Genomic DNA, 12,256 nt, shown 5'->3' with positions numbered 1-12,256 from the left:
CAGAGATGAGGAGAAATCTTTCTCACAGAGGGTCGTGAGTCTTTGGAACTCTCTTCCTCAGAGGGCGGTGGAAGCAGAGTCTTTGAATATTTTTAAGGCAGAGGTAGATACATTTTTGATAAGCAAGGTGGGTGAAAGGTTATCGGGGATAGGCGGGAATGTGGAGTAATCAGATCAGCCATGATCTTATTGAATGGCAGAGCAGGCTCGAGGGGCCGGGTGGCCTACTCCTGCTCCTGATTTGTATATTCGTATCCCCTAGATAACACTGATTTTTTTTGACATATTAATGACCTGGACATGGGTATACACTTCTACACACAAAAGGTGGTAGAAGTTTGGAACTCTCTTCTGCAAACGGCAATTGATGCTAGATCAATTGTTAATTTTAAATCTGTGATTGATAGCTTTTTGTTAACCAAAGATATTAAGGGATATGGACCAAAGGCAGGTATATGAAGTTGGATCGCAGATCAGCCATGATCTCATCAAATGGCAGAACAGGCTCGAGGGGCTGAATGGCCTACTCCTCTTCCTGTGTTCCTATGTTCCAGGGCATAATTTCAAAGTTTTCAAATAACACAAAATTCAGAAATGTATTAAAAAGTGAGGAGGACATATACAGGTTGGTGAAATGGGCAGGTACATGTCCGATGAAATTTAATGCAGAGATGTATGAAGTGATTAATTTTGTTAGGAAGAATGAGGAGAGGCAATACAAACTAAATGGTACAATTTTAAAGGGGGTGCAGGAATAGAGAGACCTGAGGGTGTGCGTACACAAGTCTTTGAAGAACATAAGAACATAAGAAATAGGAGCAGGAATAGGTCACTTGGCCCCTCAAGCCTGCTCCGCCATTCAATAAGATCATGGCTAATCTTGGGCTCAAAGCCACTTCTCTGCCCACTCCCCATAACCCTTCACTCCCTTAACTTGCAAAATCTGTCTATCTCCACCTTAAATGTATTTATTCTGAAACTATGCCCCCGAGTTCTAGATTTCCCCACGAGGGGAAACATCCTCTCTGCATCTACCTTGTCGAGCCCCCTCAGTATCTTATGTTTCAATAAGGTCACCTCTCATTCTTCTAAATTCCAATGAGTATAGGCCCAACCTGCTCAACCTTTCTACTCCAAAGTGTTTCAATCCCATGAATTATTGCTTTGAAGTGTCATCACTGTTATGTAGGCAAACGCTACAACCAATTTGTACACCGGAAGGTCCCAAGCATGAGATAAATAACCAATTAATCTGTTTTTCGTTGTGTTGATTGAGAGGAATGTTAGCCAGGGCACCAGAAGAACTCCCTGTTCTTCATGAATAGCGCTATTGGATCTTTTACATCCAGCTTAACAGGCGATGGTCTTTGTCTAATACCTTCCCAAAGTGGGCATTCTTCATATGTGATTTTAGGTCAAACATTAACAGGATGCGGAATCACGGGTGGCATCTCACCCGCTTCAGAGTCTGTCTTCACTTGGCGTATGCATCTGAACTTCTAGCAGGGGTCTCTTGATAACAACCTGGGACATAAACCATGGCTTATTTTCCTAAGGTCAACTGTTGTGTCAAAGGTGGCAGGACAAGTTGAGAAGGCTGTTAAAAAGGCAAATGGGATCCTTGGCTTTATAAATAGAGGCATAGATTATAAAAGCAAGGAAGTTATGCTAAACCTTTATAAAACACTGGTTCGACCCCAGCTGGAGTATTGCGGCCAGTTCTGGGCACCACACTTTAGGAAGGATGTCAAGGCCTTAGAGAGGGTGCAGACGGAGAATTACTAGAATGGTACCAGGGATTAAACACTTCAGTTACATGGAGAGACTAGAAAAACTGGAGTTGTTCTCCTTAGAGCAGGGAAGGTTAAGAGGAAATTTGATAGGTGTTCAAAATCATAAAGGGTTTTGATAGAGTAAATAAGGAGAAACTGTTTCCAGGCAGAAGGGACAGTAACTAGAGGACACAGATTTAAGGTAACTGGCAAAAGAACCAGAAGCGACATGAGGAAAACATTTTTTATGCAGTGAGTTGTTATGATCTGGAATGCACTGCCTGAAATAATGGTGGAAGCAGAGTCAATAATAAATTTCAAAAGGGAATTGGATAAATACTTGAAGGGGAAAAATTTGCAGGGCAATGGGGAAATAGCAGGGGGGGTGGGACTAATTGGATTGCTCTTTCAAAGAGCTGGCACAGGCACGATGTGCCGAATTGCCTTCTTTGAAAAAAATCATGGACCCTATGTAGTGTGGTGGTTCTATTACTGGACGAGTTATCCAGAGGCTTGGATTTGTAATCTAGAATGGGAGTTCAAATCCCACCATGGCAGTTTGAGAATTTGAATTCAATTTTTTTTGAAGCTGGCAATGAAAAAAGCTGGCATCAGTAAACGTGACCATGAAACTGTCAGATTGTTGTAAAAAGCCAACTGGTTTACTATTGTCCTTTACATCAAGAAATATGGCTTTTATGTGATTCCAGTCCCACACCCTAACTATTAAGAGTTGACTCTTAACTGCCCTCTAAAGTGACCGAGCAAGCCATTCAGTTATATTAAAAAAACACTGCGCTGCAGCGGTTCAAGAAGGCCCATCACCACTTTCTCAGAGCAACTAGGGATCGGCAATAAATGCCTGCCTTGCCAGCAATGCCCATATCCCAAGAAAAAAATGTCAAAATGATCGCATACTCCAGTTAGTAGCTAATTATATATGATGCATATAATGACCAATACTTGATAAATATGTATTAATGTATACAGAAGGTGTACTATTACTCTGAAGATGCAAACCAGAGTTCTTAGTGCAGTTCAAATAATATACAACAACACTTTGGTTCAAATCATCTGATTCAGTTGTCATCTGAATGCTTTCAATGTGTTATATTCTAACCTGGGTGTTAAATGATATGCAAAGTTGTGACTTTATAAAGAGTTAGTACTTGATTCATAAGTGTATTTCTAATCATTGGTTAGTTTCATGGTTAGTTTCATGGCTGTAATTTTTTACCTACTGTATGTATGTGCATGGTAAAAAAATAATCTCAAATATTCTGTGTCCATTCTGTATTTCCTTAAAATGCAGAATGCAAGTGAACAGTTGGAACTTGGCCTCAATATAACACGTGGCAATCGAGTTACTGCCAGTAAGTTGCTAGTTTGAGGGGGTTAATTTAAGACAGAAATCCTCTCCCATCCCCACTTTATGGGCTTGTCTGCATTATTTTGTTTCGTCACTGCCATGTTGCAAACAAGCTATTTTGAATAGCTTTTCATGAACTTTATTTTTTCATGAACATGGTTAAAATTATATGGGTGTAATAAAAGTTAATGAATAATCATCTAACTAATTTGGATCTGCATTCCAAAACCAAGTCTGTACTTTGGATTCTTGATCTTTAAAGTAAGGGATATTTATTTTGTCCCTGTAGGTCATCTAAAAGAAACGGATATTTCAGATCGAGAAACACAAATGATAAAGTAGAACAGTAGTAATAGACTATTAATATGATCTTCTAAGTAGAAGTGCATTGGTTTCTGGATTAAGATTAACTGAAGAGCGCTGGGTAAGTGAGTTTCATTTTATTATATCATTTTAATCTTAGAAGGGAAACTGATTGGGCTTAAAAAAAGCTTAACTAAAGCTTCAACTATTTTGAGTGAATATCAGCAGACAGTTATTTTGCTGTAATTAGTTGCATTTTTTGAGCTTCAGTTTCAAACCTTTCTGGTAATATTGACTTTGAAGATAATGATGCCGTACTTCAAAGGAATTTTATTCATAACTTGTTCAAGAATCATCATGCTTCAAATGTGTATTTGAAATCCATTTCGTTTTGAAAATTGTACCAGCTGTAATGGTAGAAGTCCAATGTGCCACAGCAGTTTTTATGTGTATCTAATCATAGGAATAGGAGTAAGCCATTTAACCCACAAACATGCTAAAATCCAAAACAAAAATTACCCATGCGAAAAATAGGTTTGATTTCCATGTAAGTACCACAATAGTGTAGATTTGAGGATTCGACAAATAATTTGTACACAGATATTACCAGAAGCAGCCATCCACTGTGTCATTCGGGTCATTTGGCACTTCAATCCAAATCCTCCCACTGTGCTAATATCTAGATTTATGCAAACCCTGATGTTGGTTTAAAGGATGTCTTCGGCGAAAAAATGTAAGAATCAAATGGAATAAGAAAAAGAAGCTGAAAAGATTGCCAGCACTGTAATGTGATACTGTATAAAGCTAAAAACCTCAGCATAGTACATCAAAATATTTTTCTACTTCCTCTTTCTTTAACTGTGACTCACCTATCAGTTCAATAAAATATTTTATTGATTTTTCTTAACCTCTTTACTGCAGATCATGGCCGGGAATTTTCTTGGAGCTGCTCCCGCTGTGCCGCCCTAATTAAGTTTCTGCTGCATTTCCGGGGAAGTTACGTCAGCGGAGCAGAAGGAACTCTGAGGAAATTCCTAGCCCATGACTTTATACAACATTTAGTAAGAATCTTCTTCTTCTTATCGTGTCCACGGGCAGTCTATACATAGCCCAGCCAGAACTGGACACATTTTTGCGCCTTGTTGTTGTATTCGGCAAGATCTGCAACAGTGCAGGGTTCCTCTAACGATGGGCATTGCAGGAGATGTTGCATAGTCTGTGCCTCAGTTCCACATTCACAAGTTGTCGGGCTGGCTGAATATCCCCATTTGCTTAGTGACACCTTTGAGCAACCTACACCGGTCCTAAGTCTGTTAAGGCACTTCCAGATTGCCCAGTTGCAATTAGCTCCTGGGGGAAGGCTTTCATCAGGTAAAATTTCCATCGCTGGGGGTTGTTCAAGACTGGCGAGCCGGTCTTTCCACAAGGCGATGTGGGCTTCAGATGAGGTTGATTGTAATGGAACAACACTGTTCATGAAGCTCTTCCTTGACTTTAGGCGGCTGGGTGTAGGTGTATGACAATGCAGAGGGTGCCTCTCATCTGATGTTTGACGGAGTCGCTCTTTCTTGCTGGCTACCGTTCTTCTTATATCAGGGGGAGCGATACCCGCCAGGATATATAGGCTGTTGGTGTTTGTTGGTTTTAAGCAACCTGTGATAAATCGGCAGCTTGCATTAAGAACGGCATCCATCTTCTTGGCATGAGTAGACCTTTCCCATGCAGGGCAGGCGTATTCGGCAGTGGAATAGCAAAGAGCAAGTGTACTGGTTCACAATGTTTTCGGGCTTGCTCCCCATCTTGTGTTAGTGAGCTTATTCAGGATGTTGTTTCGTGCGCTCACTTTTGCCTTTGTCTTCTCGATGTGGTTCTTGAAGGTGAGGCATCGGTCAAGGGTGACTCCTAAGTAGATAGGGTGCTCGCAATGCGTCAGTGTTGCTCCACACCAGGTTACTTTCAACTGGCGTTTGGCTTCACGGTTTCTGAGGTGGAATGCACAAACTTGCATCTTTGATGGGTTTGCGCGAAGGTGGTTTTCTTCATAGTGGGATTTTAGTCCCTCCAAGGCCTCAGAAAGCGTTTTCTCCACGGTGTTAAAATCAGTGCTTTGGGCAGTGACACATAAGTCATCAGCATATATAAAACGGCGTGTGACACCGTCTATAGGTTGATCATTCGTGTAGATGTTGTACAGCAGCGGTGCAAGCACGCTTCCCTGAGGAAGACCATTTTTCTGAATACGCCACCTGCTGCGCTTCCCACCTAGTTCAACATAGAACCGGCGATTCTGAAGCATGCTTTCTAACAGCTCTGTTAAGTGAATGTCTTTTGTCATCTCTAGAATCTTGCAGAGGAGACGTCTATGGTTCACTGTATCGTATGCTGCTGACAGGCCTACAAAAACAGCACCTGTTATCATCCATTGCTCAAAACCATCTTCGATGTGTTGTGTGAGGTTGAGCAGTTGGCTTGTCGTTGATTTGCCGGGGCGGAAACCTGCTTGCTCTGGAATGATCTTCTCATCTACAGTTGGTGCTATCCTATTGAGTATCAGGTGTTCAAACAGCTTACAGGTGTGGCAAAGCAGTGAAATTGGCCGAAAACTCTTAGGATCTGAGGGATCTTTTCCAGGCTTTAATAGTGCTATTACATGTGCCTTCTGCCAGATATTAGGTGGCTTGTGTGTTGCCAGACAGTGGTTGAACAATTGTAGGAGCCACTTCTTTGCTTGCTGTCTAAAATGCTTTATCTGCTCCGTTGCTATGTTGTCAAGACCAATTGCTTTCCTGTGTTTTAGATTAGATGTACCAGTTTCCAGCTCTTCCATGGTGAATGGTCTAGTGAAGCCAGGATCATCGCTGTACTTCTTCCTATCTAGTTGTGCTCTTGGTTGTTTCTTGTTGATTTTTCCATTTAGGAGCAACTGGTGTGCAACTTGGTTAGCAGACACATTTGGATGTTGGCCAGCTTTCTTGGGATCACCTCCAAGTTTGCGTATGAGAGACCATGGCCTAGAAATTCAGTGGTGTTAGCGCCCACTTAGCGCCTAAAGAGGTCTTTTGCGCCGGCGCTGTTGGTAGCCTGGAATTCAGTGTAGCGCAAATGGTGGCGTTAGCCGGTAGCGCTGCGCCGGCACCGATGACGTCATCGGTGTGCGCAGCGCCCCGGTTCCAACGCGATGCCGGCCCGACGCCCAAATTCAGTTGCGGCCGCCTCTCCCGTAGCGGGCGCAAAGAGCGTTTGTAAAACGGGGCCTTGCAGCTCCGAGAGGCCGGAGCGTAAAGGTGGAGGTGCGGCCGGCCGCTTTCCCGGCAGCCGCTTGGCCGCACCTTCCTCCCCGGACTCCCACACCACCCCCCCCGCGGCATTGGTCTCTGACCCCCGCGAGCCCGGCACTTCTCCGTGGTGCCGGGCTCATTTGCCAGGGGAATCCAGCGGCGATCTCACGGCTGCAGGCAGCTCCTCCTTAAGAGAAGGAGGAGGCCTGCAGTACCCCAGCCTGCCGCACCGCATCGGGTGGCGCTGCGGCAGCTGGACGCCTGAAATTGACTTTCAGCGCCCCAAGCGGAGGCGGCCAAACCCTGCAATAGCGCCCGCCTCCGTCTTGGGGCGCTGCAACTGAATTTCAGGCGGGCGCTACGGGAATCCGGGCGTGCGCTAACTTTCGGGCGCTAAAGACCTGGCGCGGCGATAGCGAATTTCTAGGCCCATGCCTTCTTGCTGTTTTTCGTAAGATCTGTTGTCTCTATCAAGGTGTTCCAGGTGTTTTGACGTTCTTGAGAGATACTTAACATCACCCTCTCACCGGTAGATATTGTTTCCTCTGAGAAGGGGTCAGATTCAAACATTGAGACATACTCCCAGTAGAGTTCAGCATTCTCCTTGGTGAGACCAGGGATGTAGTGTACTCTGCAACCTCGGGGGATCTTCGTTCTAGCTGTTTTTTGGACAGCTTTTGCAAAAAGGTTGTAGTGCTCAGGTAGTGGTTTAATGTGTTTAACCTTGCGGTCAAGTGCTCGTGTGAAACCGTTCCAATCGGCCTTCTTGAAGTTGAAGCGCCTTTTGAATGGTATGACGGTTGGTAACACTGCTGCATTTATCTGGATACCAATAGGACGGTGTTGTGTCTGTGGTATTGGGTCTGTGACAAGCTTCTTGCAGAGGCCAGTGATGTCGTTGCTGGCAATGGCAAGATCTGGATTATATCTACACTTCCAGCGGGCACTGTGGAAGGAGGCTGGCAATTTAGGATCGTGGATGAGACAAAGCTGGTTAGCGACCATCCATTCTTCGACTGCTTCTCCATCGTTGTTAGTCTCCTTGTACCCCCATTGGGTACTGTGGCTATTAAAGTCTCCAATGATGATCTGTGGTTTATTGTGCAGGTTGGGTACAGGGTTAGAGAAGCTGAAATCTGTGCCAGGTGGCTTGTACACTGAGGTCACTACTACTTTGCTCAGCTCTATGGTTAGAATTTCGATGTTGTCCTCCTCTGTTTTAGAAGTGGCTTCTACAACTGAACCAGTGATGCGCTATCAATTACTCAAAAGACTGAGGTTAAGCGAGTAACTAACAGGCTTTTATTAACAAGAGAACGAAGGTGTGCCTCGAGTGGTCGACCAGTCCAGAATACAGAGGGACTGTGGAGCAGTCACCTTTATACCTGGACTCGTGGGAGGAGTCAGCCAAGACATGTACACAGTGGAATACAAACACACACACAGGCAGGTATAACAGTGGTTTACCACATTCACCCCTTGTTTAAAAATGAGTCCGGAGGGGTGAAGTGTATTAACAGTTTGTGTATTGGAGTCTCTCTGGAGGTCTTGTCTGCCGCTGTGATCGACGTGGTGACGGCAGGGGTAGTGAAGCTTCCGGCGTCGAGTCCCGCGTAGGCTGGGGCACTGGTGTGTAGTCCTCGTGGGTGTCGAGCGGGTCGCGGGGCCCAGGCATGCCGTCTGCTGGGGTTGGATATTGGATCATGGGAGGGGGTGGTAGTGGGTAGTGGGTTACTGGGGCCCCCGAGGGTGCGAGGTCTCGTATGGAGACTGTGTCCTCCCGCCCGTCCGGGTACGCAATGTAAGCATACTGGGGGTTGGCGTGGAGGAGGTCGACCCTCTCGACCAGGGGGTCTGTTTTATGGGTCCTCACGTGTCTTCTCAGTAGGACCGGCCCTGGGGACGTCAGCCATGGCGGTAGCGATGTCCCCGATGTGGACTTCCTTGGGAAGACAAACATTTTCTCATGAGGGGTGGCGTTAGTGGCAGTGCAGAGCAGTGACCGAATAGAGTGGAGCGCATCGGGGAGCACATCCTGCCAGCGGGAGGTCAGAAGGCCCCTAGACTTTAAGGCTAGCAGGGCGGCCTTCCAAACTGTCGCATTCTCTCTTTCCACCTGTCCATTCCCCCGGGGGTTGTAACTGGTGGTCCTGCTTGTGGCAATACCCCTAGCGAGCAGGTACTGACGGAGTTCGTCGCTAATAAACGATGAGCCCCGGTCGCTATGGATATAGCTGGGGAAACCGAACAGGGTGAAGAGGTCGTTCAGACATTTAATGACCGTGGCACTGGTCATGTCCTGGCAGGGGATGGCGAACGGGAAACGGGAGTACTCATCAATAATGTTGAGGAAGTACACATTGCGGTCAGAGGAGGGGAGAGGCCCCTTAAAATCAACGCTCAGGCGCTCGAAGGGGCGAGTGGCTTTTATCAGGTGAGCCCTGTCTGGTCTATAAAAGTGCGGTTTGCACTCAGCGCAGACTTGGCAGTTCCTGGTCATGGTCCTGACCTCCTCAATGGAGTAAGGCAGGTTGCGGGCCTTGATGAAGTGGAAGAACCTGGTGACCCCCGGGTGGCAGAGGTCATTGTGGAGGGCCCGCAGTCTATCGATCTGCGCGCTGGCGCAGGTGCCACGCGATAGAGCATCCGGGGGTTCATTGAGCTTCCCGGGCCGGTACAAGATCTCGTAGTTGTAGGTGGAAAGTTCGATTCTCCACCTCAAGATCTTGTCATTTTTGATTTTGCCCCTCTGCTTGTTGTTAAACATAAAAGCAACTGAACGCTGGTCAGTGAGCAGGGTAAATCGTTTTCCGGCCAGGTAGTGCCTTCAATGACGCACAGCCTCCACAATAGCCTGGGCCTCCTTCTCAACGGCGGAGTGTCTGGTCTCCAGGCCCTGGAGGGTTTGTGAAAAGAAGGCCACGGGTCTCCCCGCCTGATTAAGGGTAGCGGCCAGGGCAAAGTCGGACGCGTCGCTTTCCACCTGGAAGGGGATGGATTCGTCCACTGCGTGCATGGTGGCTTTGGCAATGTCTTCCTTGATACGGTGGAAGGCTAAGCGGGCTTCTGCCATCAAGGGAAAAGAGGTGGACTTGATCAGCGGACGGGCCTTGTCCGCATAGTAGGGGACCCACTGGGCGTAATAGGAGAAAAACCCTAGGCACCTCTTCAGGGCCTTGAGGCAGTGGGGCAGTGGGAGATCCATAAGGGGACGCATCCGGTCGGGGTCGGGACCGATGACTCCGTGTTCCACAACACAGCCAAGGATGGCGAGGCGGGTTGTGCGGAATATGCACTTCTCCTTGTTATACGTCAGGTTCAGGAGTTGGGCGGTGCAGAGGAATTTTTCGAGGTTTGCGTCATGGTCCTGCAAGTCATGGCCGCAGATGGTCACATTGTCCAGATATGGGAAAGTGGCCTGCAACGCATTTTGATCAACCAGCCGGTCCATCTCCCTTTGGAAGACGGAGACCCCGTTGGTGACGCCAAAGGGAACCCTAAGGAAGTGGTAGAGGCGGCCGTTTGCCTCAAAGGCAGTATACTGGCGGTCCTCAGGGCGGATAGGGAGCTGGTGGTACGCTGATTTCAGGTCAATGGTCGAGAAGACGCGGTACTGCGTGATCTGGTTGACCATCTCAGCTATGCGGGGGAGTGGGTAAGCGTCCAGCAGGGTGTAGCGATTTATTGTCTGGCTGTAGTCGATGACCAGGCGCTGCTTCTCGCCGGTCTTAACGACCACAACCTGGGCTCGCCAGGGGCTGGTGCTGCCCTCAATAATCCCCTCCTTCAGGAGCCGCTCTACTTCGGTTTTAATGAAAACCCTGTCCCCATCACTGTATCGCCTGCTCTTTGTGGCGATGGGCTTACAGTCGGGGGTGAGGTTAGCAAACAGTGGGGGGGGGGTGACTCTGAGTGTGGAGAGGTTGCACCTGGTGCGCGGCGGGCAATTTGGAAGCTGCTGGCTGTGGACTGTGAGTGGGGGGAGGGGTCCACCGTACGCCATCGTAACACTTTTAAGGTGGCACTGAAAATCTAACCCCAGTAGAATGGCAGCGCAGAGGTGGGGCAGGACCAGAAGTTTAAAATTATCATACACAGTCCCGTCTACTAAGAGTGTCACCACGCAGTAGCCGCCAATGTCCGCCGACTGGGACTCGGAGGCCATAGAAATCCGTTGGTGCGCAGGCAGGACTGGGAGAGAGCAACGCCGCACCGTGTCGGGGTGGATGAAGCTCTCCGTGCTCCCAGAGTCAAAAAGGCAGGTTGTTTCGTGACCATTTACCTTAATGTCCTTTGTGGACCGGGCCAGTTGGTGCGGTCTCGCTTGGTCCAGCGTAACGGAGGCCAGCATAGGGGTCGGTGTGTCGCTGCGGGTATCAGATGAGGCGGTGTTGGGGGCCTGCTGCGTCCCGGCTGGCGTCCAAGATGGCGGCGTCCATGATCCCCATGTGGCTGGAGGCATCCAAAATGGCTGCTGTTCCGGTGGTTCGCACATGGCTGGGGAGGCCCAAGATGGCGGCCCGCACGGCCCACACGCGGCGCTGCTGGGGTTCGGGGTGGCTTTGGCCCTGCAGATGCTGGCGTAGTGTCCCTTCTTCCCGCAGCCCGAGCAGATCGCATTTTTCGCCGGGCAGCGCGCTCTGGGGTGTTTGGCCTGGCCACAGAAGTAGCATTTCTGGCCTTGGGACACTGCTGCGGTAGTTGGGCCGTTGCTGGGATGTGGCTGGGGTGGCACGGCGCTATGAGACGGTCCTACCATGTCCCAGGCTGTCGTTCCCCGCGGCGTCCATGGTGCAGAGGAGTAGGCATCCATGCCCCGGTAGGCTGCGTCCAATGATAGTGCGAGTTCAGAGGCCTTGTTGAGGTCGAGGTCACTCTGCTCCAACAGTCGCTGTCGGGTGTAATTGGACCTGTGGCCCGCCACAAAAGCGTCCCGGATAAGTTCCTCTGTGTACACGGCGGCCTTTACATCCTTACAACCACAGGCCCGGCCAAGCACAGACAATGCCTGAAGGTATTCCTCGGTCGATTCCCCAGGTTGTTGTTTACGACTCCCCAGGAGGTGCCTGGCGTACACCTCGTTCACTGGGCGTGTGTACTGGTCCTTGAGGAGCTTGAGAGCAGCCGTGTACGAGGTTGCGTCCTGGATGACCGAGTACGCTCGGTGGTTCACTTTGGAGGTCAGGACATCCAGTTTGTCCTCATCCGATTTGACCGTTGCAGCGGAGGCGATCAGGAATCTTTCAAAGCACTTAAGCCAGTGAGCAAACTTGGTGGATGCGTCCGCCTCCCGATGGTCTAAGTCCAGGCATGCTGGTGTGAGGATCTTTTCCATTATAAAAAATCTTGTTAATAAAATTGATGCGCTATCAATTACTCAAAAGACTGAGGTTAAGCGAGTAACTAACAGGCTTTTATTAACAAGAGAACGAAGGTGTGCCTCGAGTGGTCGACCAGTCCAGAATACAGAGGGACTGTGGAGCAGTCACCATTATACCTGGACTCGTGGGAGGAGTCAGCCGAGGCATGTACAC

At 48.4% G+C, this 12,256-nt stretch overlaps 1 protein-coding gene across 5 annotated transcripts in view; it reads left to right on the top strand.

Annotated features, from left to right (window-relative positions):
- Positions 1–3,378: 3,378 nt before the first annotated feature.
- LOC147106311 (CD82 antigen-like) overlaps positions 3,379–12,256 on the top strand; it is a 156,379-nt gene continuing 147,501 nt past the window's right edge. Inside the window, exon 1 of one of the 5 annotated variants that reach the window (XM_086009299.1) lies at positions 3,379–3,569. The gene's annotated coding sequence lies outside the window, so the exon portion shown is untranslated. The remainder of the gene's footprint in view (positions 3,570–12,256) is intronic. The other 4 variants (XM_086009298.1, XM_086009302.1, XM_086009303.1 and 1 more) reach the window with 4 other exon arrangements.

The sequence above is a fragment of the Somniosus microcephalus genome, chromosome 16 (genome assembly GCF_052327205.1).
Source record: "Somniosus microcephalus isolate GS21.2 chromosome 16, FLI_Smic_1.0, whole genome shotgun sequence".
NCBI classification, from domain to species: Eukaryota; Metazoa; Chordata; class Chondrichthyes; order Squaliformes; family Somniosidae; genus Somniosus; species Somniosus microcephalus.
This window is presented reverse-complemented; position numbering and strand designations above follow the sequence as displayed.